The 26,973-nt window shown below is 40.5% G+C and overlaps 2 long non-coding RNA genes across 2 annotated transcripts; one reads left to right on the plus strand and one right to left on the minus strand.

The window, feature by feature from the left end:
• Positions 1 to 10,186: 10,186 nt before the first annotated feature.
• LOC124378475 lies at positions 10,187 to 12,009 on the plus strand. The gene is made up of 2 exons (XR_006924234.1): positions 10,187 to 10,643; positions 11,329 to 12,009. It is a non-coding gene; the product is annotated as an uncharacterized LOC124378475 (long non-coding RNA).
• A 7,061-nt stretch (positions 12,010 to 19,070) lies between these two features.
• On the minus strand, positions 19,071 to 26,741 carry LOC124378492. The gene is made up of 6 exons (XR_006924252.1): positions 26,553 to 26,741; positions 21,644 to 21,664; positions 20,931 to 20,972; positions 20,694 to 20,708; positions 19,560 to 19,583; positions 19,071 to 19,091 (listed from the first exon to the last, which is right to left on the minus strand). It is a non-coding gene; the product is annotated as an uncharacterized LOC124378492 (long non-coding RNA).
• Between the last annotated feature and the right edge of the window lie 232 nt (positions 26,742 to 26,973).

Genomic DNA, 26,973 nt, shown 5'->3' on the forward strand with positions numbered 1-26,973 from the left:
ATTTATTTTACCAGTGAAACCAATATAACATCTCAACATTCACAAATATACATTTCTGACATTCAAAACCAAACAAAAACAAATCAGTGACCAATATAGCCACCTTTCTTTGCAAGGACACTCAAAAGCCTGCCATCCATGGATTCTGTCAGTGTTTTGATCTGTTCACCATCAACATTGCGTGCAGCAGCAACCACAGCCTCCCAGACACTGTTCAGAGAGGTGTACTGTTTTCCTCCTTGTAAATCGCACATTTGATGATGGACCACAGGTTCTCAATGGGGTTCAGATCAGGTGAACAAGGAGGCCATATCATTAGATTTTCTTCTTTTATACCCTTTCTTGCCAGCCACGCTGTGGAGTACTTGGACGTGTGTGATGGAGCATTGTCCTGCATGAAAATCATGTTTTTCTTGAAGGATGCAGACTTCTTCCTGTACCACTGCTTGAAGAAGGTGTCTTCCAGAAACTGGCAGTAGGACTGGGAGTTCAGCTTGACTCCATCCTCAACCCGAAAAGGCCCCACAAGCTCATCTTTGATGATACCAGCCCAAACCAGTACTCCACCTCCACCTTGCTGGCGTCTGAGTCGGACTGGAGCTCTCTGCCCTTTACCAATCCAGCCACGGGCCCATCCATCTGGCCCATCAAGACTCACTCTCATTTCATCAGTCCATAAAACCTTAGAAAAATCAGTCTTGAGATATTTCTTGGCCCAGTCTTGACGTTTCAGCTTGTGTGTCTTGTTCAGTGGTGGTCGACTTTCTGCCTTTCTTACCTTGGCCATGTCTCTGAGTATTGCACACCTTGTGCTTTTGGGCACTCCAGTGATGTTGCAGCTCTGAAATATGGCCAAACTGGTGGCAAGTGGCATCTTGGCAGCTGCACGCTTGACTTTTCTCAGTTCACGGGCAGTTATTTTGCGCCTTGGTTTTTCCACACGCTTCTTGCGACCCTGTCGACTATTTTGAATGAAACGCTTGATTGTTCGATGATCACGCTCAGAAGCTTGGCTATTTTAAGACTGCTGCATCCCTCTGCAATATATCTCACTATTTTTGACTTTTCTGAGCCTGTCAAGTCCTTCTTTTGACCCATTTTGCCAAAGGAAAGGAAGTTGCCTAATAATTATGCACACCTGATATAGGGTGTTGATGTCATTAGACCACACCCCTTCTCATTACAGAGATGCACATCACCTAATATGCTTAATTGGTAGTAGGCTTTCCAGCCTATACAGCTTGGAGTAAGACAACATGCATAACGAGGATGATGTGGTCAAAATACTCATTTGCCTAATAATTCTGCACTCCTGTATATATATATATATATATATATATATATATATATATATATATATATATATATATATGTGTGTGTGTGTGTGTGTGTTACCAGTGTGTGTGTGTGTGTTTTACCTTCTCTTATCTGCAGTATTGGGTATACTGTCCCATTTGGGGCTGAAATAAAAACACAAAATAAGTTACAATTATTATATCTACTATCATTATAATATGTGTGTCTGTGTGTGTCAGTGTGTGTGTGTGTGTGTGTGTGAGTGAGTGTCTGCGTGTATGTGAGATTGAGTGTGTAAGTGTGTTTGTGTGTTTTACCGTGTGGTCTCCTGTTTGGAGTTGAAATTAAAACACAAAAAAGTGTAAAAAATTTACAATTATTATATTTAAATATAAATAAAATAAATCAATACAATATTATTTAAATATATATATATATATATATATATATATATATATATATATATATATATATATATATATATATATATATATATATATATATATATGTGTGTGTGTTGTCAGTGTTTGTGTGTATTACCAGAGTGAGAGTGTGTGTGTGTGTGTGTGTGTGTGAGTGAGTGAGTGTCTGTGTGTGTGAGATTGAGTGTGTTTTTATGTGTGTTTGTGTGTTTTACCTCTTCTTATCTGCGCACAAAACAGTAAAAAAAAAAAAAGTGAAAAGAAGTTATATAAATATAAATAAAAGAAATAAATACAATATTATACATATACATTAATATATAATGTATCCGCCCGGCAGCTGAAATAAAAACACACAAAAAAAGAAAAAAAAGTGAAATGAAGTAACAATTATTATACCTACTATCATTATATATGTGTGTGTCTGTGTGTGTCAGTAGGTGTGTGTGTGAGTGTCTGTGTGTATGTGAGGTTGAGTGTGTTTTTTTGTGTGTTTGAGTGTGGAAATGTGTGTTTGACCTTCTGATATCTGCACTGCCTCTGAAATAAAAAAAAGGAAAAAAAGACGTTACAATTATTATATCTACTATTATTATAATGTGTGTGTGTGTGTGTGAATGTGTAAGTAAGTGTGTGTGTGTATGTGAGTGTCTGTGTGTGTGTGTGAGTGAATGTGTTAGTGTGTGTGTGTGTGTGTATGTGTGAGTGAATGTGTAAGTTAGTGTGTGTGTGTGTATGTGTGAGTGAATGTGTGTTAGTGTGTGTGTGTGTATGTGAGTGTGTGAGTTTCTGGGTGTATGTGTATGTGTAAGTGAGTGTGTGTGTGTGTGTGTTGTTGAGTGTGTAAGTGTGTGTTTGTGTGTTTTACCGCCTTCTATCCACGCTGCAGCTGAAATAAAAACACAAAAAAAAAAAAAATAAAAAAAAAGTAAAAAGAATTTACAATTATTATTGTATTTTCCGGACTATAAGCCCTTGGCATCGATAAATGAACAGAGAGTCTCTATACAGGTGTAGATCGTTTATTGGAACATGTCTTCAGTTTGTACTCTTTAACATGAAGCATCCACCGATCGCCGTTCAACACCAATCACCACCTTTTTGCAGCATACATGTCCTCCTTAACAAACTTTCCTGGAGGGGGTAAGGCAGTCTTGGGTTTAATCAGGATAAGATGATTTGGAGTCAATGGCTCTAGTGACATGGGGTCATTGATTACATCGACATGCAATGGACGGCTGTTTATTATAGCCATTGCTTCGTAAAATAGTGTTCTGAGAGAGGCCTCATCTAGTCTTCCTTGACATTGTGCAATTGTAACATTCAACACACTTCAAATGGACCGAATCTGACGCTCCCAAATGCCACCTGCATGACTTGCAGAAGGAGCGTTAAAAACAAACTCACACTGCTTATCTGCCAGAAAGGTCTCCAATACCTTTGTGTCACATTGTTTAAGGGCTTCCTTGAGCTCATTCTTAGCTCCCACAAAATTTTAACCCTGATCACAGCGAAATTGTCTAACAGCTTCTCTAAGTGTAACAAAGCACCTTAGAGTGTTTATGAGAGCATCTGTGGAGGCATTTTTTCCTACGTTTTGAACCCCGCGGCTTAAACAACAATGAGGCTAATTTATGAAATTTTCCTGAGTTTTTCCCGGTTTCACAAACGTCAAGCCAAAAAACTGAACCCCATAACATTAGACCAATCAAATTTCCGAACGGAAACGAAAAAACGCACTTCATCTGTGTTCTGAGCTGCACAGCATCGGGAGAAAACCTTCCACCGGGTGATTTTTTAAACGCATGACGATGCCAAAAGATAAACTGTGAAAGGAAGCAGAAAGATAGTAAACAATGACTTTCTTGGTAGCTACTGTTTAGATACAAGCCGTTGTAATGCGTTGAGTCTGGGTGAAGGGAGAGCTCGCTAACTCCAGTTACACCAGAAATCATATAAGCAGGGGTCGCAGTGTTTATCAGGCAGACAGGACGGCAGAGGACTCCGGTAAGCGCAGAGGTGGAGGTCTGTGCATTTATGTTAACAACTCATGGTGTAGTTAATGGATTAATTGTATGGCATTAAAATATTAATAAAAAGCTGGATTGTAGGTTTGTATTTACATAAAGAACAGACTCAAGGACATTTTATTTTCCAAACTAATTGTCTATTAACTGTGCAGTGTTAGATGTTGTGCTGTTCGTTACACAGCCAGTAATTACACCTAATTACATTTTACTAATGCACGAGGCTCCTTTCAGAAACCAGTGCGATCACCAGTAATCACCAGTGTTACTCAGTTAATGCATCATGTTTCACTGTTTTTTCTTTAACTGCATCATCAGGTGGGAACTGAAAGGTGTGTAATTATGGAGGACAAAAATAGCTTGAATAAATAAATAAATAAATAGACAAACAAATAAAAAAAAAATACAAACTACTGCCCAAAATAATGTACACACATTTATGGCACTTATTTATGTTGCCAAAATGTCTCTTATTTGGCCAAAAGTTTTTGGACACTTGACTGTAAGATTGCGGTGTGTTCCTTTTGGAACTTTGCGTTCATTTACATTTACGACATCTAAAAGAAGCCCTTATACAAAACGACTTACGATTTATAGAACATTTTTTTAAAATACATAAAAACAAACACTAGTGCAGGTCTTCAAAGGCTATGAAGGGTTTATTCTCAATATGAATTAGATTAAATTATGATTTCAAGATATTAAATACATGCAAAGAAGAAGAAGAAGATGATCAAGATCAACAGGAGTAATTAGAACAGGAAACTTTCATTTCATGACTTTTCACTCTCTGGTATTGTCCTTCTAGTCAATTCTATAACAATATATGGTGCATTATATATCTGCTGACTTGTCTGATGATAGGGACATCTACAGACAGTGTCATGTGATGTATGCACAAGCAAATATGTTCATTTGGAAATTTAGTATGTGCACAAGATCTGTGAAGACTGTACTTTCTAGAGCATACTGTACCCCTATGTATACTGCCCATCTATAGAACAGAGAAAAGTCTAGATTTAGTCTTCCACATTGATCCCCATTTACTCTTATAATAATCTACAAAGTCTTCTGGGAAGATGTTTCACTAGATTATGGAGATTTGTGGAGATACCCTCAAAGGTTCAGGGTCAGAGCTTTATAGCAGGAAGATCTTCCACTTCAACCCATGTAAAGCATATCTCCATGTAACTGTGCACAGGAGCACTGATATTCTGGAACAGGTTTGGATCATGTAGTAAAGTTAAATAAAGGGAAAATCTTTGTTTAAAATGTCCTATACAGCCTCCAGTTTATGTTTGGTGAAGAATTACGCATGTGTGGGGTGAAAACACAGTCGGTGTCCGAATACTTTTGACCATATTGTGTTTGAACACGTGCACGGATTTATTTTATTTATGCTCAGGGTTTTTTCTGGTCCACCGTATGTGCGCTCATGCGAGATAAAAAATAAAAATTAAAAATTAAAATTTTTAAAAAGCCGCTCGTTCACGTTCCATTTCCTCTGAAGGTCTTAACAAAGGAAATCATCGGATTCCAGATTTTGTAAAATAAGTTAACAGAGTCTCTAGTTGTGTGTTTCATTTTTTTCCAAATGTAGAAAAGACATTAACTCCTTTAACCAAGAGAAATTAGCAGGAGGGCATGGGGATTTCCAATGAAGCAGTATTCATCTTCTGGCTATGCTGCTTATTATATAAACCAGGGGTTTTCAACCGGTGGTCTGTGACAGCCTACATAATTTCACTATTAAAATGACTTTTTTTCCATAATTTATTTTTCCAAACATTTTCAGAATATTTGCACATTAGTGGGAAAACTGAATTTAATGAAATATCTAAAATATTAAAACTGACACAAGATAAGCTAGCTTTGCACCTATCAGGCCTATGCTTTGCTAACGGTGTGTTTTGTACAGATTCATTTTGCGCGTGAAATAGACCAGCATCTCGGAGTTAAGAGAACACATTATTTAGGTTTTATTAAATAGATGCTTAATAGTTTTGGTGAATTGAAATTTGAAGTGGAGCTGTTAGCTAACGTTTCTAACTAAGGTGAAGTTTGTTAGTCAGCACCAGCATGGATCGCTTTTTACAGTAGTGGGCCTGCGGATTACTTGTTAGTCAGAATGGTGGTCCGTGGCACAGAACCAGTTGAAAACCCCTGATATAAACCATATAAATGGGAGATACTCCAAAAATTGCAATAATTGGGCAGGGTTTCACAAAGACATTAAGAGCTTTTGACGATATGTCAAAGAAATAAGACCAGAAAGAGTTCAGTTTAAGACAGGGGTAAAATGTATGAGTATGATCTGCCGGAGACAACTAACATCTATTACACAGACATTTTAAATGTTATCTGTTAAAGTTTTTTTAATTTTGCTTTGGTGAAATGAATTCAATGAACTACTTTAAACTGTATAAGACTCAAACGAGCACAAATACAGACAGAGTTAATTTGAGCTAAAACATTATTTCACAGCACAGTTTTAGCACAAACTCCCACTCCCAGACTCCTTTAAGCACAAAAAGAGGAGAGGACTGTGAAGATCGAAGCAGATCATAGATAGAGGCAATACGGTTATGAAACTTTGAAAGAGAAAATATAACTTTAATTAAAGTTTTCCTTGGCTGCTGGGGGAATGTAGCAAAATATGCTTTAGCAAAATTGTGTAGTTAAATAAGTTAGATTTGGAGATGAACTGAATCTACTTAGCAAATTATTGAACGACACAAATGTGTGATCCAGAAACAAATCATTAAACAGAACTATGCCCTTCCCCCTGAGCAGAGAAATAGTTGGTTTTGCCAATCCATTCTTGGGGAAACACTCACTTTTAGCCAGGTTCAAGCTATATCCTGAAACAGAGCCAAACTCATTCAATAGACGCAGTATACTGTCCACACACTTAAGAGGATCTGAAACATAAAGCAATAGATCGTCTGCATACAGTGTAGCTAGTACTTTAGCGTCGTTATTGATAACGCTAACTGTTCTGTAGCTGCCGCAAAGTGTAGGGTCCTTGACTTTCTTTAATATAAATGAGATCAAAGCCTGGTTCAGAGATGGTGATAAAAAAAAATAAAAAAACCTTGTTCAAGTGAGTAATTGTATAGCTCTAATAACATGGGGAATAGCTGACCAGAAAACTTAAAAAATAAAAATAAAAAAATTTGTCAGGGAAGCCGTCAGGGCCAGGAGCCTTGTTGATTTTAATAATTGAAATGCAAGCGGTTATTTCCCCCAAGCTAAGAGGTTCATCCAGGCCGCTGGTTGTATCTGGGTTTAACTTTTTTAATTGAGAAAGAAACCTCTGAATAGCAGTAGCGTCTGAACAGCCTTCTGATCTGTAAAGATTAGAATAAAAAGAAGCGAACTCTGAATTTATACTAACCCGATCTGAAGTACGGTTATTTGAGGAGTCATATACCTGCGGGATTAATTGGGCAGCACACTGATGTCTAAGCTGAGATGCTAAAAGGCTGCCAGCTCGCTCTCCGTGTAAGCAGTAAGCTGCTTTTGTGCGTTTTAGTAGAAATTCTACCTGGTTGGCCGTCAATAAGTCAAATTCTGTTTGTAATTTTAGCCGTTCTGTCTCCAGGACAGGATTTGGTGGACACTGCATACCTGTGTAATAGAGGAATGTTAAAAGTCAAAAAGTCTCTCTCTCTCTGTCTGTCTCTCAGTGTTTTACAGAAGAAGATGGACCTTCTGGAGACAGGGACCTTCAGTGTGTGTATGTGAGAAAGTTTCTGTTCTGGATGAAATCATTTTCAGTCTGTTTCTGCACTGTAGATGCCTTCTACTATGTCCCAGAAGCATCCTCTCAAAATTTTGATTGCAAGTGTAAGAAAATGATTATTTAACTGGCTGTAACTTAAACTCCCTTTAATATATGTCTTTTTAGGACAACAGGAAGACTTTTGATTACCTTTTTAAAATCTCATTAAAACTGTGGCCCTTTTTGTGGTGGAAAATCTCCAAATCCTAAATAATAGTTTCAGGCTCGAGTAGAATCGAACAGAACAAAGTTTATTAAAGAGAATCCTCTACAATAAACTCTGCAAGATGTGAGTGAGGAAAGAGATACCTCCTCTTCTTTCACTCTGCTTTTATTACTCTTTACTCCCACCTCCGTCCCTGTGCAGCTCATAGAGCATATTCATACAAGTCACCTTTTGCTGGAACAGAATGTTTCAGAGAATGTAGTTATATGAAAACTAGGTGAAAAACGAATGTGGGGGGGAACAGAAATGTTCTTTACTGATGCATGTGACAGTTCATTAGGTGTCGGCTGCTATGAAACTGAGGACTGGAATCAAGATATGGGTTTTCTGTCACCTTTGAAAAATCTGATTGATATGATTCAATATGATGAAAAGTTTTCCATTACATTTCCCTCCATTTTGTCCTTTATGGACAAACTCCAGAGTCAAATTTTATTCATTGTAATATTTGATCATTCAATAAGACACAACTGCAAAAATAAAACATGGCTAAACAGTTTAGGGTGAAACAGAGAAATGGAACATCAGACACAAACTTTCCCATAAGGGTTTTCAATAATCGTGAATATTCTAAACTCGTTACAACATAATTCAACGCTTAACTACTTAAATTAACGCATCCTTCTCAGGTTGTGTGTCGTCAGGTGGATCGGAGCGGGTCTCCTGTTTGTTCTAGATCTGGTCTGGTGACACCTTTCCTATTCTTGACGTTATTGGTGCTTGAAGGGCAGGTGCGACTTAAGCACCTAAACGGCGCCTTCTCCCACCTCACGAGGTCCAGCGACACCAGAGTTCCTATGTGAAGTGTTCTCACTTTCCCCGTCTCCCATCAACCCCTGTTCCGAGTCTGGCACTCGTTTGCACTGGCTGGCGTGAATCCACGTGGCTCTCTCTGCGACATTCACAGCAGTCTGCGTTGTCAGGAGCACCTGGAAAGGTCCCAGCCACCGTTTGGTGTTGCGGCTCTTTCTTCTGAAGTACTTCACCGCTTCACTTCACCCGGTCTCCCGATTTCAGGTTATGTAGAGGCGTCTGTGCCGGTCCAGGAAGCGCCTCCTTCACCTGTTTGTGGGCGACAGACAAAACAGAGGACGGTCTGATTTCAGTGGATATTGAGGTTTGCACTTGTGGTAATCAGATTTTGGCGTGATATGAACCAGTGATCTTTAATTAAACCCACATCATGTTTCCTTTGTGCCCACAATTCCTAAGGAACTGTCTGTAACTGTGAGTCATCAATTGACATTTTGGTAAAAACACGGTGTAATGAACGACACATTTGGTAAAATAATTCCTATCTAGCGGGATCATTTCCACGACCCCCTCGTAACTGGAACAATCCAGTTGAAGGAGATTGTGTAAGTGTTTGATCTTTAAAAACTGTTTGATCCTCATCATGTAAAAATGTTACAGTTTAATGAAGTACTATTGTGTAAACTGTCTGTTAACTTCTGGACAGTCGCACTGGATCTGTTCTGGTGGGACTCACGAGCTTCAGGTTGTACAAACAACAAATAACAACAGCAGTAAACAAATCACATAAATGCTGTTTTTTACAGAAAGAAACCCAGCATGAATTTGTTTAAAGGAGAAATCCCTCATGTACTCATCATCAAACCTCCACTATAAACTTTAAAATGTCCTAATTAAAGATTGTTAAACTCATTATGTGGCTTTTGCATTAAGTACACTTTTATACATAAATACACTGAATTAGGATTTTATATATAGTTATAAGCAAAACATTGAATAAAGATTTATTTTTAACCACAATAAATAATTACTCAAATAATCACCCAACTATATAATTAATTGTTTAGTCGGATTAAAAAATAGATTTTTATTCGATGTTTTCTGACACCGAGTTGGGACACATCTGTATGTTTTCAAGATAAACTTTACAAATGTGTACAGGATAAAAGTTGTGCTCTAAGTATGTGATTACATGTGTAATGTTATGAGTTGGTGTCAGAAGGTTTTGTTAGCAGAAGCGATTCTTCTTTATAAAGTATAATAAAATGGTGCCTCACCTCCGCCCTCCTGCTCCAGACATCATCAATCTCCTTGCTGAGGTACTGGGCGGGTTTCCTCGTGCAGCTGCGTCGAGGCGGGAAAAGTCCCGCGTCCAGTGTCCTTTTCAGTGTCCACACCCTTTTCCTCTCAGTCCTCCGCGTCCCAAACACTCTAACAAGTAACATGGTGAACTTCCACTACAAGTTATAGAAAAAATAAGCACAGAAATTCAAAGCCTCGAGCACCGCACATAGAAAATATTTAGAGCACAATAAAGTTGCTGTTAACACTGCGCCATCTTGCCGCCGCCCGTTACAGCACGAGGTGCGAGAAAGCGCGAAAACAAAATGGCGCCGGTGGGCGGAGCTTCATTCAGGTACAGCAGGAAATGTGAGAAAGCGCGAAAACAAGATGACGCCGGTGGGCGGAGCTTCATTCAGTTACTGCAGGAAATGTGGGAAAACCCGAAAACAAGATGGCGGCGGCGAGTTAATAGAAAATAATAAGTATAATTTCTGTAATATATAAATTAGTGATGTAGATAGTGATCCTGAAGTAAACATATTTTTTTATATCGTATAATAAAGTTTCAAAATAATTTGAAAGCTGTTTAATAGAGAAACGTGATTTAAACAGCGTTAGCTCGCTAGCATTTTTGCTATTAATGTAAGCAAAAGCACACATTAAATCTTGACAGTAAATTACAGATTTGTATTTTTTTATTTTCTTTTTTAAACCCATATATTTGGGCATACGTTTATTCGAATGCTTCATTAGAGATTCATTTCCTGGTTCATTTCCTGTTTGGACCGGAAGTAGATTCTGCACATGAGAAGATGCATGTGGCTCTGACGGAAGCTTCTGTTGATCGAAAGGTAATTTATTATTTTTACTACTGAATAGTATAGTTACTATTAAATACTATTAAGTATAACTGATCGTGGATCATTTTGGATTGTTTGTTTAGTTTTTTAAGCTCTTGGCAGCTCGTTTTACAGTTAGAAAGCAGCTAGCACGCGATGCTAACGGCGCTAGCGGCATTGCAGTGGTTATCATTGTGTTTACAGACTGTATAGAGAGAATCAGTTTGAACTTGTTTTAACTGCTGCATTGATAATCACATTAAATAGTTTTAAAAGAACATGTTGTCATGACTACAGTATGTGGAGGGGGGGGTTCACCCAGTACAGCATCCTGACATGATAATGTTAAATACACTCTATGGACAAAAGTTTGTGGACACCTGACTATAAGATTAGTATGTGGTTTTTGAACATCCCAGTGGGGGGGACTGTGTGTGTGTGTGTGTGTGTGTGTGTGTGTGTGTGTGTGTGTGTTTAAAATTTCTTTTATTTATTCAAATGTTCAAATGTAAAAAAAAAAATGAAAGAGGGGGAGAGTGTGACCATTCAATAGACCATGTTTTTACCAAAATGTCAATTGATGGTTTAATTAAAGATCACTGGTTCATATCACGCCAAAATCTGATTACCACAAGTGCAAACCTCAATATCCACTGAAATCAGACCGTCCTCTGTTTTGTCTGTCGCCCACAAACAGGTGAAGGAGGCGCTTCCTGGAGCGGCGCAGACGCCTCTACATAACCTGAAATCGGGAGACCGGGTGAAGTGAAGCGGTGAAGTACTTCAGAAGAAAGAGCCGGAACACCAAACGGTGGCTGGGACCTTTCCAGGTGCTCCTGACAACGCAGACTGCTGTGAATGTCACAGAGAGAGCCACGTGGATTCACGCCAGCCAGTGCAAACGAGTGCCAGACCCGGAACAGGGGTTGATGGGAGACGGGGAAAGTGAGAACACTTCACATAGGAACTCTGGTGTCGCTGGACCTCGTGAGGTGGGAGAAGGGCGCCGTTTAGGTGCTTAAGTCGCACCTGCCCTTCAAGCACCAATAACGTCAAGAATAGGAAAGGTGTCACCAGACCAGATCTAGAACAAACAGGAGACCCGCTCCGATCCACCTGACGACACACAACCTGAGAAGGATACGTTAATTTAAGTAGTTAAGCGTTGAATTATGTTGTAACGAGTTTAGAATATTCACGATTATTGAAAACCCTTATGGGAAAGTTTGTGTCTGATGTTCCATTTCTCTGTTTCACCCTAAACTGTTTAGCCATGTTTTATTTTTGCAGTTGTGTCTTATTGAATGATCAAATATTACAATGAATAAAATTTGACTCTGGAGTTTGTCCATAAAGGACAAAATGGAGGGAAATGTAATGGAAAACTTTTCATCATATTGAATCATATCAATCAGATTTTTCAAAAGGTGACTTGTATGAATATGCTCTATGAGCTGCACAGGGACGGGAGGGTGGGAGTAAAGAGTAATAAAAGCAGAGTGAAAGAAGAGGAGGTATCTCTTTCCTCACTCACATCTTGCAGAGTTTATTGCAGAGGATTCTCTTTAATAAACTTTGTTCTGTTCGATTCTACTCGAGCCTGAAACTATTATTTAGGATTTGGAGATTTTCCACCACAAAAAGGACCACAGTTTTAATGAGATTTTAAAAAGGTAATCAGAAGTCTTCCTGTTGTCCTAAAAAGACATTATTAAAGGGAGTTTAAGTTACAGCCAGTTAAATAATCATTTTCTTACACTTGTAATCAGTGGTGTTAATATATCAGAAGAAAATGTCAACTTCTTAATTAGAAAAGCAGTTTTTTTTTTAACTCCAAGGATCCTCCATCAAGCACAATATAAATGGAGTATCTGCTACCCAAATGTTGATTAAATAATTTATGGCTCTTCCCTCCAAAACTCTTTATTCCAAATCAAATTAAAGAACTCCATTTCAAAACTGCTCACAGATCTCACCCCTGTAACCTCCTCTTGAGCAGATTCTACATTTGTTTTGCTTCATTCTCCAAGTCTTTTTGATCAGAAGTTACTGTTTTTCTTCTTTTTTGTAAAAACATTGTACAATTTGCTGAAGCTGCTATTATTCTTTCAGATTTGCACTCTAAAGATGTTAATTTTGATGTAAATTTTTATAATGTTTTGTTTCTGTCTCCTGGGTAAAATTCATATTCCCACATCTACAGCTATTCATTAGAAATCCAACTTTAGGTTATTTTGTTGATATTAAATCCTTCTTTACCTCCTTTAAGTACGTCAGAACCTTTAAACTCAAAGACCTCCCTTTTGTAATGTCTGTATGGCCAGTCTTTTTCTTTTTTTTTTATATCTGTTTTAATTTATTTTTTTTTTTTTGCAAGGAAAAAAAAAAAGAACCTCCTGTATCGTAATGATGCTCTACCCACCGGCGCGATCTCGATTTCACGATTTTCCTCCAACATGTGCTGATCTGACCAATCACAGGCCAGAAAATCTACTTACTTTTTTTCGGCTTCTCCCATTAGGGGTCACCACTGCCGATCCTCCGCACGTTTGATTTAGCACATTTAACCGGGCTTGGGACCGGCACTGAAAGTTGCTGGGGTTGGTTCATACTCATCTCACGAGATGATGATTACCTCAGAAAGTGATTTCTCGTGCCTAATGCCAGACAAAAAAAGACCCCGCCAACAAGTGCTGTGATTGGCTATACGAGTTTCCTTACGCAACCCTCCTGATTTACCCGGGCTTGGAACCGGCACTAAGAGTGTACTGGCTTGTGCAACCCTATATACGTTTGTGTGTGTGTGTGTGTGTGTGTGTGTGTGTGTGTGTGTGTGTGTGTAGCTGGCCAAATGTATAGGAGACAGCATTCATATTTCGCATCACTGGGACTTTTCCTGTCAGCATGTGCTGTGGCTTAATAACTCTTTCCAGAGAAGGGTCTGTTCAGTCAGAAGGGTTTGATTTATTTAACCATTTTATTAAAATAAATTAATAACATTAACAATAATAATTATTCAAAAAATAACACAAATTATTAAACAAACTATTGAAAAAATAGAAGAAAGAAAGAAATTAGAGTAATTAGAACAGAAACGGTTTACATGATGAACTTTGAGCAGCTTACATTTTTAACTATGAGGAGCACTTTAGGATGGTGGCACCATATTGGGAAGAAGCTGGGTTTCTGGTGGAGATCCGGGAGGGTGGGCTGTGTGAATACTTTATATATATACATATAATAAAAACAAATAAAAAGTAGAATAAAATATAACTATAATGTATAAAATATAGGGATAAAAATATATAATGTTATATTATAGTGTGTGTGTATAATATATAAATATATATATACACACGTTATTATATCTTCTGTCATTGTGTGTGTCAGAGGCAGCAAAAGTACACACATCCTTTACATAAGTAGAAGTACAGATACTCATGTTTTAAAATATTTGGGTAAAAGTTGTAGGACTGATTATACTTTTTTACTCAAGTGAAAGTAAAGAAGTTTCAGCTCTGACATGTACTTCAGTAAAAAGTAGTTATTACTTCTACCTGTTTTAGCTGTTAACTGGACCTCACATCATATTAATATTAGATAGATAGATGAGTGTGGACATCATTAAGAGCCTTTGCTATGTTTCCACACGGACAGTTAATGAGGTGATACCAAAGAAACTGCACCGCTTCAAGTCAAGACAAGAAGCTTTTATATATATAATCAGACATTTTACATATTTGAATGATGTATAGTTTTTATCTGTACAATCAATAAAGACAGTAATTTAAGTTTGTGTTGCCATTATGAGGGAAAAACCCACAAAACACCACCCAGAGGGTAAATTGTGTAAAACATGGTGGATTTTGTGTTTGATTTGAGACTTGGCGCAGAAATAAAACAAAGGTTTACTGATTATAAATATTTTTATCTGAATTTATTTTATATCTAAGTAAAAAAGGGACGTCGTGGATAAATTTATTTAATTTTTAATTTTTTTATATTTAGGTATTTGTTTTTATATTTTTTATAAAAATGGTGAAACAGAGATGTGCAGTGAATTGATAGCGTTAATGAAATTTAGTGCTGTTTACAATAATTTAAATTGTGACAGCCAAATATATATATATATATATAATTATTTTTTTCTTTTTAATACAAAACGAATTAAAAATGTTGTTAGCTAATGCATATGTCCAGGCTGAAGATCCACATAAAGAACACAAGCAGAGAAAAGATGATGATTAGGAATGTGTCTGATCTCAGTCATGTTATATCACTGACTCCCTCTGTCTCATCCACATTAACCCCAAACTTCTTACTGCCTTCTGCCTGCTGATTCTCAGCTTCGTAAACTAGTCTACATGTGTGGTGAGTGAGAGTCAGGACTTTATACACCAGTGGATTGAAAAAGACGTGCAGTAACAGGAAATCAGTTGTTCGGCTGAAATCGGCGTGCAGTGAAAAAGAAATATATTTCACCAAATCAGTGGAGTAAAACTAAAGTAACGAGCCGGTTTTAAAAATGTAAGAAGTAAAAAGTACAGATATTTGTGTAAAAATGTAACGAGTAAAAGTAAAAAGTTGTCTGAAAAATAAATTGTGGAGTAAAAATACTGATACCAAAAAAATCTACTTAAGTACAGTAAGGAAGTATTTGTACTTCATTATTTCCACCTCTGGTGTGTGTGTGTGAGTGAGAGTGAATGTGAATAAGTGTGTCTTTGAGAGTGAGTGTGTGTTTGAGTGTGTAAGTGTTTATGTGTCTTACCTTCACTCGTCTCGACCACTCCTGAAATAAAAACAAGAAATATAAAAAAAACTTGTTAAAAGAAGTTACAATTATTATATATACTGTCATTTTAATGTGTGTGTGTGTCTGAGTGTTTTAAGTTTTTGTGTATATTACCTTCGAGCTCCGTCTTCATTCCTGAAATAAAAACACAATAAATGTAAAAAAAAGAAAAAGTGAAAATAAGTTACAATTATTATATATAAATATAAATAAATAAAATAATACTACATATATATATATGTGTGTGTGTGTTTGAGTGTGTGAATGTGTAAGTGTTTGTTGTTATTACCTTGCCCAAGACGATAGGCTGAAATAAAAACACAATAAATGTTATACAATTTTAAAAGAAGTTCAAATTATTATATTTACTGTCATTAATATGTGTTTGTCAGTAGATGTGTGTGTGTGTGAGTGAGTGAGTGTCTGTGTGTGTTTTAGTTTGTGTGTATATGTGTGAGTGAGTGAGTGTCTGTGTGTATGTGAGATTGAGTGTGTTTTTATGTGTTGTTGAGTGTGTGTGTGTGTTTGTGTGTTTTACCGCCTTCTAGCCACGCTGCAGCTAAAATAAAAACACAAAAAATAAAAGTAAAATAAAAAGTAAAAAGAATTTACAATTATTATTGTATTTTCCGGACTATAAGCCGCTACTTTTTTCCTACGTTTTGAACCCCGCAGCTTAAACAACAATGCGGCTAATTTATGAAATTTTTCCTGGTTTCACAAACATCAAGCCAAAAAACTGAACCCCATAACATTAGACCAATCAAATTTCCGAACGAAAACGAAAAAACGCACTTCATCTGTGTTCTGAGCTGCACGGCATCAGGAGAAAACCTTCCACCGGGTGATTTTTTAAACGCATGACGATGCCAAAAGATAAACTGTGAAAGGAAGGAGTGGAAGACAGTGAACAATGACTTTCTTGGTAGCTACTGTTTAGATACAAGCCGTTGTAACGTGTTGAGTCTGGGTGAAGGGAGAGCTCGCTAACTCCAGTTACACCAGAAATCATATAAACACAGACGGCTTTCCAAAACTCATGCTTTTTAATTTTCTTGGCAACAGCATTACGGGTTAGTCAAAGAAACTTAGAAATGAGCATCAGAAAATAATAAACACATAATCCCTGGTTTGCACACACGCAGTAATACCGGGAAAAAATGCAGTGGCATGCAGTTTGTGTGTATTACCAGTGTGTGAGTGTGTGTATGTGAGTGAGTGAGTGTCTGTGTGTGTGTGTTTTAGTTTGTGTGTATATGTGTGAGTTTATATGTAAATGTGTGTGTGTTTGTGTGTTTTACCTTCTCCTATCTGCACTGCCGCTGAAATAACACAAAAAAAACAAAAAGAAGTTACAATTATTAGATATGAATATAAATAAGATAAATACAATATTTTATATATATATATATATATATATATATATATATATATATATATATATATATATATATATGTGAGTTTATATGTAAATGTGTGTGTGTTTGAGTGTGTAAGTGTGTGTTTTACCTTCTCTTATCTGCAGTATAATGTATAGTGTCCAGTTTGGAGCTGAAATAAAAACACAAAATAAGTTACAATTATTATATCTACTATCATTATAATATGACTCTCACTTTTCAACAGACTTTGAACTCCCTCAAGGTTGTTTTCTGTCCTTCTTTGTCTATTCCACACACTTATAACATTCAGTCAGACTCCATCCTACTCACACATACCTTATTATTACTATTTTACTTATACTTGATGTAAATAAAGGTTTGATTAACATATAGATTAAATAGGTTTTAGCAAACTACTTCTATTGTGTCTAATACGTCCTACATTGATTATTAAGTTAATTAGGTTAATTTTGTTGGATTAATGTTAGTTTGAATTTATAACACACGCTAGATAAGGGATTAAAATTATTTTCTCGACACCCTCGCTCTTAACTTTGATAACCAGTAATGTAATCAATCCTACAAAACTTACAGCCTCTCTCACAGCCATCTCTGTGTGTGTGTGTGTGTGTTTTCTTTTTCCCGCCCCCTCAATAATCGGTTACCATACTGCTCTCTGGATGGCACTCATTGGATAACAAATAAAACTGACACCTGACCATCCAATACAAATAAAATGACAGGTTTATTTTTAAAACAACAGATCAATCTAAGAACTTTTAAAAATATAAATTAATATTAAATGTTAATATAAAAAAAATTTATACAAAAAGAACAATCAGATTATACAGAATAACAATAAATAAATGTATATATATATATAGAGAGAGAGAGAGAGAAAATAACTGCCGACGAAAATAACTGCCGACGAAAATAACTGCCGACGTCGGCTACCGTCCAGTCCACCGGCTTCCAGATGCTGGATTCCTTCTTCACAAATCTAACACACGCCAGAAAAACAGAAAGATGTTTATTTATATGTCTGTGATGGTATGGTATGTCTGAAGATGTTCCACCAGATTTCGTGGAGATTTGCGTTTGTTCAACTGTCGCTAAAATCAGCTACAATGTGTTCAATAGGGTTGAGGTGAGATCTCTATGGCAGAAGATCTTCCACTCCAACCCATGTGAAGCATAATCATAGCAGGCTTTGGGTCTCCTAGTTCAAGTGAAATGTAGACAAAATGTAGATATTATAATGTGTGTGTCTGTGGGTGTCAGTGGGTGTGTGTGTGTGTGTGTATTACCTCTTCTTATCCGCCCTGCCACTGAAATAAACACACAAAAAAAAGCAGAGATATAAATATAAATAAAATAAATAAATACAATTTTATATATATATATATATATGTGTGTGTGTGTGTGTGTGTGTGTGTGTGTGTGTATTACCAGTGTGTGACTGTGTGTGTGTATGTGAGATTGAATGTGGTTTTATGTGTGTTTGAGTGTGTAAGTGTGTGTGATTGTGTGTTTTACCTCTTCTTATCTGCTCTGCAACTAAAATAAAAACACAATAAAAAGGGAAAAGAAGTTACCATTATTATATATAAATATAAATAAAATAAATAAATACAATATTATATTTATATATATCTGTGTGTGTGTGTGTGTGTATAACCAGTGTGTGTGTGTGTATTACCAGTGTGTGACTGTGTGAGTGTGTGTGTGTGTGTGTGTATATATGTGAGTGAGTGAGTGACTGTCTGTATGTGAGATTGAGTGTGCTTTTATGTGTGTGTAAGTGTGTTTGTGTGTTTTACCTTCTGATATCTGCACTACAGCTGAAACAAAAACAAAAAATTAAATTGAATTAAAAAAATGTGAAAAGAAGTTTAAATTATATATACATAAATTAAATTAATAAATACAATATATATATATATATATATATATATGTGTGTGTGTGTGTGTGTGTGTGTGTGTGTGTGTGTGTGTGTGTGTGTGTGTGTTTTACCTTCTGCTATCTGTATCAGTAAATCTGAAATAAAAACAAAAAAATAAAAAGGAAAAAGAAGTTACAATTATTATATATAAATATAAATAAAATAAATAAATACTGTATTATATTTATATATATCTGTGTGTGTTTGAGTGTGTGTTGTGTGTATAACCAGTGTGTGTGTGTGTGTATATGTAAGTGAGTGAGAGACTGTGTGTATGTGAGATTGAATGTGTTTTTATGTGTGTGTTTGTGTGTTTTACCTTCTGATATCTGTGCTAGAGCTGAAACAAAAACGAAAAATAAAATAAAAAAAGAGAGAAAAGAAGTTACAATTATTATATATAAATATAAATAAAATAAATACTGTATTATATTTATATATATCTGTGTGTGTGTGTATATGTAAGTGAGTGAGAGACTGTGTATGTGAGATTGAGTGTGTGTGTGTGTGTGTGTGTGTGTTTTACCTTCTGATATCTGTGCTAGAGCTGAAACAAAAACAAAAAATAAAAAGAAAGAGAGAAAAGAAGTTACAATTATTGCATATATATATATATATATATATATATATATATATATATATATATATATATATATAAATTAAATAAAATAAATACTATATATATATATATATATATATATATATATATATATATATATATATATGTGTGTGTGTGTGTGAGTGTCCGTGTGTATGTGAGATTGAGTGTGTTTTTATGTGTGTTTGAGTGTGTAAGTGTGTGTTTTACCTTCTGCTATCTGTATCAGTAAATCTGAAATAAAAACACAAAAAAAATAAAATAAAATAAAAAAGTAAAAAGAATTTACAATTATTATTGTATTTTCCGGACTATAAGCCGCTACTTTTATCCTAAGTTTTGAACCCCGCAGCTTAAACAACAATGCGGCTAATTTATGAAACTTTCCTGAGTTTTTCCCGGTTTCACAAACATCAAGCCAAAAAACTGAACCCCATAACATTAGACCAATCAAATTTCCGAACGGAAACGAAAAAACGCACTTCATCTGTGTTCTGAGCTGCACGGCATCAGGAGAAAACCTTCCACCGGGTGATTTTTTAAACGCATGACGATGCCAAAAGATAAACTCTGAAAGGAAGGAGTGGAAGACAGTGAACACTGACTTTCTTGGTAGCTACTGTTTAGATATGAGCCGTTGTAACGCTGAGTCTGGGTGAAGGAGAGCTCGCTAACTCCAGTTACAACAGAAATCATATAAACACAGACGGCTTTCCAAAACTCATGCTTTTTAATTTTCTTGGCAACAGCATTACGGGTTAGTCAAAGAAACTTAGAAATGAGCATCGGAATATAATAAGGACATATTCCCTGGTTTGCACACACGCAGTAATACCGGAAAAATGCAGTGGCATGCTATTCCCAAAATGCCGCTCTGCTCTTAATAGAAGCGCAACATATTTTACCCGTTACACCGTGTAACGTGTCTTCGTTAAAGCCTGTGTAAAGTTCATTAGTTTCAGTGTAGACCCGCGGCTTATAGACAGGTGCGCGATTTATGTTCAAAATAAAAATCTTTGTAAAATTCAGTGGGTGCGGCTTATATTTGCTGCGCTTAATAGTCCGGAAATTACGGTGTATAAAAATCAAAATTAAATAAATAAATACAATATTATTTATATATATATATATATATATATATATATATATATATATATATATATATATATATATATTGTGTGTGTGTGTGTGTGTGTGTGTTTATATGTACGTGTGTGTAAGTGTTTGTGTGTATTACCAGTGTGTGACTGTGTGTGTGTGTGTATGTGAGTGAGTGAGTGTCTGTGTGTATGTGAGATTGAGTGTGTTTTTATGTGTGTTTGAGTGTGTAAGTGTGTGTTTTACCTTCTCCTATCTGCTCTACACAAAAAAAGCAAAAAGAAGTTACAATTATTAGATATAAATATAAATAAAATAAAATAAATACAATATTATATATATATGTGTGTGTGTTTATATGTAAATGTGTGTGTGTGTGTGTGTTTGTGTGTGTGTGTGTTGTGTGTATTACCAGTGTGTTTGAGTGTGTGTGTGTGTGTGTGTGTGTGTTTGAGTATGTAAGTGTGTGTTTGTGTGTTTTACCTTCTCTGATCTGCAGTATTGGGTATACTGTCCCGTTTGAAGCTGAAATAAAAACACAAAATAAGTTACAATTATTATATCTACTATCATTATAATATGTGTGTGTCTGTGTGTGTCAGTGTGTGTGTGAGTGAGTGAGTGTCTGTGTGTATGTGAGATTGAGTGTGTAAGTGTGTTTGTGTGTTTTACCGTGTGGTCTCCTGTTTGAGTTGAAATTAAAACACAAAAAGTGTAAAATTTACAATTATTATATTTAAATATAAATAAAATAAATCAATACAATATTATTTAAATATATATATATATATATATATATATATATATATATATATGTGTGTGTGTGTGTGTGTGTGTGTGTTTATATATGTATATATATATATGTGTGTTGTCAGTGTTTGTGTGTATTACCAGAGTGAGAGTGTGTGTGTGTGTGTGTGTGAGAGTGTATGTGAGTGAGTGAGTGAGTGTCTGTGTGTATATGAGATTGAGTGTGTTTGTATGTGTGTTTGTGTGTTTTACCAGGGTGAGAGTGTGTGTGTGTGAGTGTATGTGAGTGAGTGAGTGAGTGTCTGTGTGTATGTGAGATTGAGGGTGTTTTTATGTGTGTTTGTGTGTTTTACATTTTCTTATCTGCGCACAAAAAAGTAAAGTAGTGTGTGTGTATGTGAGATTGATTGTGTTTTTATGTGTGTGTAAGTGTTTGTGAGTTTTACCTCTTATTATCTGCTCTGCCGCTGAAATAAAAACACAAAAAAAAAGTAGTAAAAAAAGTGAAAGGAAGTTAAAATTTTTAGATATAAATATAAATAAATAATATATATAGTCAGATAGATAGTTCCTTCAGGAACTCGAGCTGCGTCGAACGCTATGGGAACGCCTGCGTGACCACGCTCTGAACCACGTGTGAAATCTAGCCAATAGGCAAGCCGTGGCGTCATAGACAGGCGACGTCGCGTAAACCAGGAAGCTACAAGATGGCTGTGCGGTGGTAGCGACATTAGCTTCTGCTAGTTCAGGTAAGCGCTTTGAGTGTGTTATCTGTGCAGTCATGAGCTTATATGCAGGCAAAATTCTGTCTGCGTGTCTCCTGCTTGCCCGATTCATTTCGGGGGTGACACGCAGCCGATGTGTTGTTTGCTTAGCTTAGGAGCGTGCTTAGTCGGCTCGATGGTATCGGCTGTTAGCATTTAGCCGTGTGGCTATCGCTCCCGGCTGCTAGCCGAGCTCCCGTTCCCGGGATTGCGCCGTTTGGTGACGGTTCTTCCCGGTGCGTTCGCGGTGCTCCGTATTCTTCCTCCGAGGTGGGAGAATTTCAGAGAGCGCTCTCCGAGGTGAGCGCTCTCCCTCGAGGCTTTGGCTCTCGATGGTATCGGCTGTTAGCTTTAGCCGTGTGGCTATGCGCTCGGCTGCTAGCCGAGCTCCGTTCCCGGGATTGCGCTCGTTTGGTATCGGTTCTTTTCCGGTGTGTGTGACGCGGTGCTCTGTATTTCTTCCTCCGAGGTGGATGAAATTTCGATATTAGGGGAAGCATGCCTGGCGGCTGCTTCTTCTCCCGGTGCGGGCGGCGCAGCATTACATGTCTCTCTCCGAGGAGGTTGAGCTGGTGGATGCTGGCGAGCCTGCGGACTCCTCACAGCCTGTGCTGTATATGGAGCTCCTTGTGGTCGTGGCACGGGCCGGTCCGAGCTGGATTAGCTTGGCCGGTCGTGTGGCGGGAGCAGCGCGCCAGTGAGCTGGTTGTGCGTTTCCTGCACTGTGTCACAGCCTCAGCGCCCCTGATCTGCGCACCGAGGTGTCTGGGTCCTGGGAGGCCCGTGGACGCGCATGCTTTTCCGATGTTCTTCGCCAGCGCGAATGTTATTGGATCTGCGTGGCGCGGCTACGGACGTTGCCGCTTGTGGTGGAGATGCTAGCTAGCTATCTCTCCCAGTGTTGCGTCTGTGACGGCTATCGGTTTGCCTCTGACGCCGCTTGGCTCTGGTGGGTAGCGCTGCGCGGCAGGTCAGGCTACAGGTTGCTTCCACACGATGAGTGTGTTGCAGGCATACCAGGCTGGCCTGCTATGGGGATGATGCGAGCTTCCTTCTGAGCGTCATGGTGTCCCTCCTGGCCTGACCTGGTGACGCTGTGGGTAAGGGTGATTGCTGGCGGGTTCAGGAGGCGCGGTGGCGTTTCAGTGGTAGTGCCTCGCTGCTCCGATGGAGCTGCTCAGCGGCAGCCGCGCCTGGTACGCCCAGGCACAGCGAGATGGCCCGGTGAGAGTGTTGCCACCCGACTCGCTGGGCGGTCCTAGGGGCCCTGGCGACTCTCTAGGCCCGAGGAGGGGCTGGACGGCCTGAGGGTCGCCCCGCCTGGTGAACGGGCTATGGTGCGTAGGCCTGATGGCTTGCATTTTGGAGGCGGTGCGCACTCATGCTACGGTGCTCGCCCTCCTGGCACCGCCGAGGCCGGTCTGTCGGCCCTGCCACAGGGTGTTCGGACGCTGCCTCCCCAGCGGTTAACTCCCTTATTTCCGCCGACAGTTCGTTGCGGATGGGTGTCATCCGCCGCCTCTCAGGGGCTTCACGGCCGCAGCACGCTGCTCCTGCCGTTCGGGTTCAGGAGGTCTGTCTGTTGGCCCTGCCACGGGTCGTGTTCAGGCGCAGCTTCTCCAGCGGTTTGCTCCCGTATTCCGCCCGCGTGATCGCTGCGGACGGGGGTTCCGCCGCCTCAGGAGGCTTCAACGGCCGCAGTACGCTGCTCCTGCCGTTTGGGTTCAGGAGGACTGTCTGTTAGCCCTGCCACGGTCGTGTTCAGGCGCAGCTTCCAGCGGTTTGCTCCCGTATTCGCCCGCGTGATCGCTGCGGACAGGGGGTTCCGCCACCTCTCAGGAGGTGTGGTCGGCTGCAGAGCACCGCCCAGCCGCTCTGAGTGGGTCGGGGCCAGCCCGAGGGGTTGGTTCTCCTGTGGAGACTTTCTGTCAGTCTTAGGGCTGCCTGGAGTCTCTCGGGGTCCTGCGTACTGTGAAGAAGGGTTGCGCATTCGGTTCGCATCTTCTCCTCCCGGCTCGACGGGTGTGTCCCGCCTGGCGGGACCCGTGCAGGCCCTGGTCCTGGAACAGGAGTGCGCACACCCTGGGGAAAGGGGCCATCGAGGTGGTTCCCCTCTCAGTTTGCGAGTCAGGCTGCTACGGCCCGTGCTTCGTTGTTCGAAGAAGGACGGTGGGTTGCGTCCCATTCTGGATCTCTGCTACTTGAACCACTCACTTTTGGGGCTCGGGTTCAGGTTTCTCGTTTAGAGAGGTCGTGTCTCAGGTCATGTCCAAGGACTGATTTGTCATCGCTAGATCTGGAGGTTGCATGCTCCCATGCAGCCGTCCTTCACCGCACGGAGGTTCCTGAAGTTGCTTTCGGGCGAGCTTACCAATATCGGTCCTTCCGTGCGGCCTAGCGCCCTCACCCGTGCCTTCACAGAGTGCGTGAGCAGCACTGACCCGCTGCGGCTTCAGGGCATCCGCGTTCTGTATTATATCAGCGATTGGTTGATGGTGGCTCGTTAGACCACCTGGCGGTTTGGCATTGAGGTGCTGTTCCGCCTGCATGAAGGTACTGGGGTTCGGTCTGGGGCGCGGGTTGTGTGTACTTTCCCAGCGGAGGGCCACTTTCTCGGCGTGGTGTGGGACTCGGCCGAGTTGCGGGCACGGTTGTCTCCCGCCCGGTTTGTAGTCATCCTCACTGCAGTCAGGAGGGTAGGGGCAGGCCGCCTGGTCACTGTGAGGCAGTTCCAGAGGCTGCTGGGTCTCATGTCGGCAGTGTCCGCATGTGGCCCCTCCAGTGGTGGCTCCGGGCAGTAGGTTCTCCCCTGAGGGAGTCTGTGTCATCACATCAAGGTCTTACGGTGTGCCCACGAGCCTTGGTTGCATGGTAGAACCCACGTTCTGTCCCGAGGCCCGTTTAGGGACTCCTTGTCGTCGCGTAACGCTAACGACGGGCGCTTCCATCACGGGGTGGGAGCGGTCATGAGTGGCCACTCCTCTCAGGGTCTGTGGAGCGGCCCGCGTCTCTTGTGGCACATAGGTTGCGGGAGGTGCTGGCAGTGTTGTTGGAGTTACAACTCTTTCTCCCAGTCCTTAGAGATCGCTATGTGTTGGTCCGCTCGGACAATGCTGCGGTGGTCTCGTACATCGCCCACCGGGGACCTCGGTCTCGCCTTGCGAGCAACGGGCGCAGGGGTCCTCTTGTGGTCCCGGACGAACTCCTCTCATTTAGAGCCGGTTACATCCCGGACGGTTGGATGCCTGAGCAGGCGCCCTGTCGAGACAGTGGCTGCCGTGGGGCGGTCTTGGCGAGGCTACGCCTGTCGCCTTTCCCGATTGCGCTGCTCTCGGGAGTTCTGGGAAAGTTTTGCCGGTAGGGAGTCTGTCTCCTCCGGTAGCACCTGGTTGGCGGGCGGAACCCTGGTTCACCCTGCCCGGTGTTGTGGAGCCTGTGGCCCCTGAGGGGACACGGTTTGTAGCTGTTCTCTCTACCGAGGTAGTAGAGGCCCCTCTCACTCCAGAGCTCCCTCCATGAGGAGGTTGTATGCCGCACGATGGCGACTGTTCGCGTCACGGTGTGAGCACCATGACTTGGACCCAGATGACTGCCGGTCGGTTCAGTTCTGGTGTTTTGCAGGTACAGTTTGCGCTGGGTTAACCCCTTCGACCCTGAGGGTTTCCGTGTTCGCTGGGTAGGTCCCATTGGTGACACGTTTCCTCCGCGGCGCCCGGAGGCTGTGGCCCGGGACACGACTGAGTGCCTGTCTGGGACTTGGCAGTTGCCTCGTCCCACCTGGAGTTGCCCCTGGCATGCCCAGAGTGTTCTTACACGGGGCCAGGTGCTCCCACACGATGTGTCGTGTTACAGGCATTCTGCCCTCCTCTATTATAGCCCCACCAGGGGTTACGAGACCGCTGTGTCCAGTGCGAGCACTGGGTGCTTATCTCCACAGGACGAGTCCTTGGGGTGGTTGGTGCAGTTGTTCGCTGCGAGTCCTGGTCCCCGCCCGATCGCGGTCAGGGCTCGCCCGCGGAGTGTGGCGGCCTCTGCGGCCGGGTGCACATGAGTGTCACCCGGGACGCCTGTGACGCTGCGGGTTGGTCCACCCGCTGGCCTTTGTCAGGTTCTATGGCCTCGACCTCAGAGCCACCCGGGCTCCTCTGTCCTCGTGCTGGTGCGAGGCCCTCACTCTTTGGCAGGGTCTGGTCAGTGTGGCGTGATTGGACACTCGTTCCCATAGCGTTCGACGCAGCTCGAGTTCCTGAAGGGGAACGCCTCGTTACGAACGTAACCCTAGTTCCCCGAGGAACGAGACGCCGCGCCTCCGTGCCACACTCCCTGCATCCCTGCGGCGCTTACCTTCTCTCTTTGCAGAAGCTAATGTCGCTACCACCGCACAGCCATCTTGTAGCTTCCTGGTTTACGCGACGTCGCCTGTCTATGACGTCACGGCTTGCCTATTGGCTAGATTTCACGTGGTTCAGAGCGTGGTCACGCAGGGCGTTCCCATAGCGTTCGACGCAGCGTCTCGTTCCTCGGGGAACTAGGGTTACGTTCGTAACCTTGAGACGATATGTGTGTGTGTGTGTGTGTTTGTGTGTTTTACCGTCTGGTATCTGCTGGGCCGCTAAAATAAATACACAAAAAAAGTGAAAAAAAGTTAGAATTATTATATATAAATATAAATAAATATAGGAGTGGTGCAGAAATGGTAGGTGGAGGAGATAATGAAGGCTGCCCGGATTTGGCGGATGCACCCGCGTCGTTCAAATCCGGCGTGTGGGAACATTTTGGATTTCATGTTACTCACGACGACAACAGAAATAAAACAGTAGATAGAACTGCGACGGTGTGCAAACATTGTGCAAAATGCATTCAATATGCTAATGGAAACACTTCTAATATGACAGCTAATTTGAGAAGACATCATGCCAATGTGTCGATACAAACAACACAAACAGGAGAGAGCCGGTTAGGAAACAACTTCTACTGTCCGCAGCATTTAAGCAGCCTCTCAGTGATGAGCT

This window comes from Silurus meridionalis, chromosome 24 (genome assembly GCF_014805685.1).
Source record: "Silurus meridionalis isolate SWU-2019-XX chromosome 24, ASM1480568v1, whole genome shotgun sequence".
NCBI lineage: Eukaryota > Metazoa > Chordata > Actinopteri > Siluriformes > Siluridae > Silurus > Silurus meridionalis.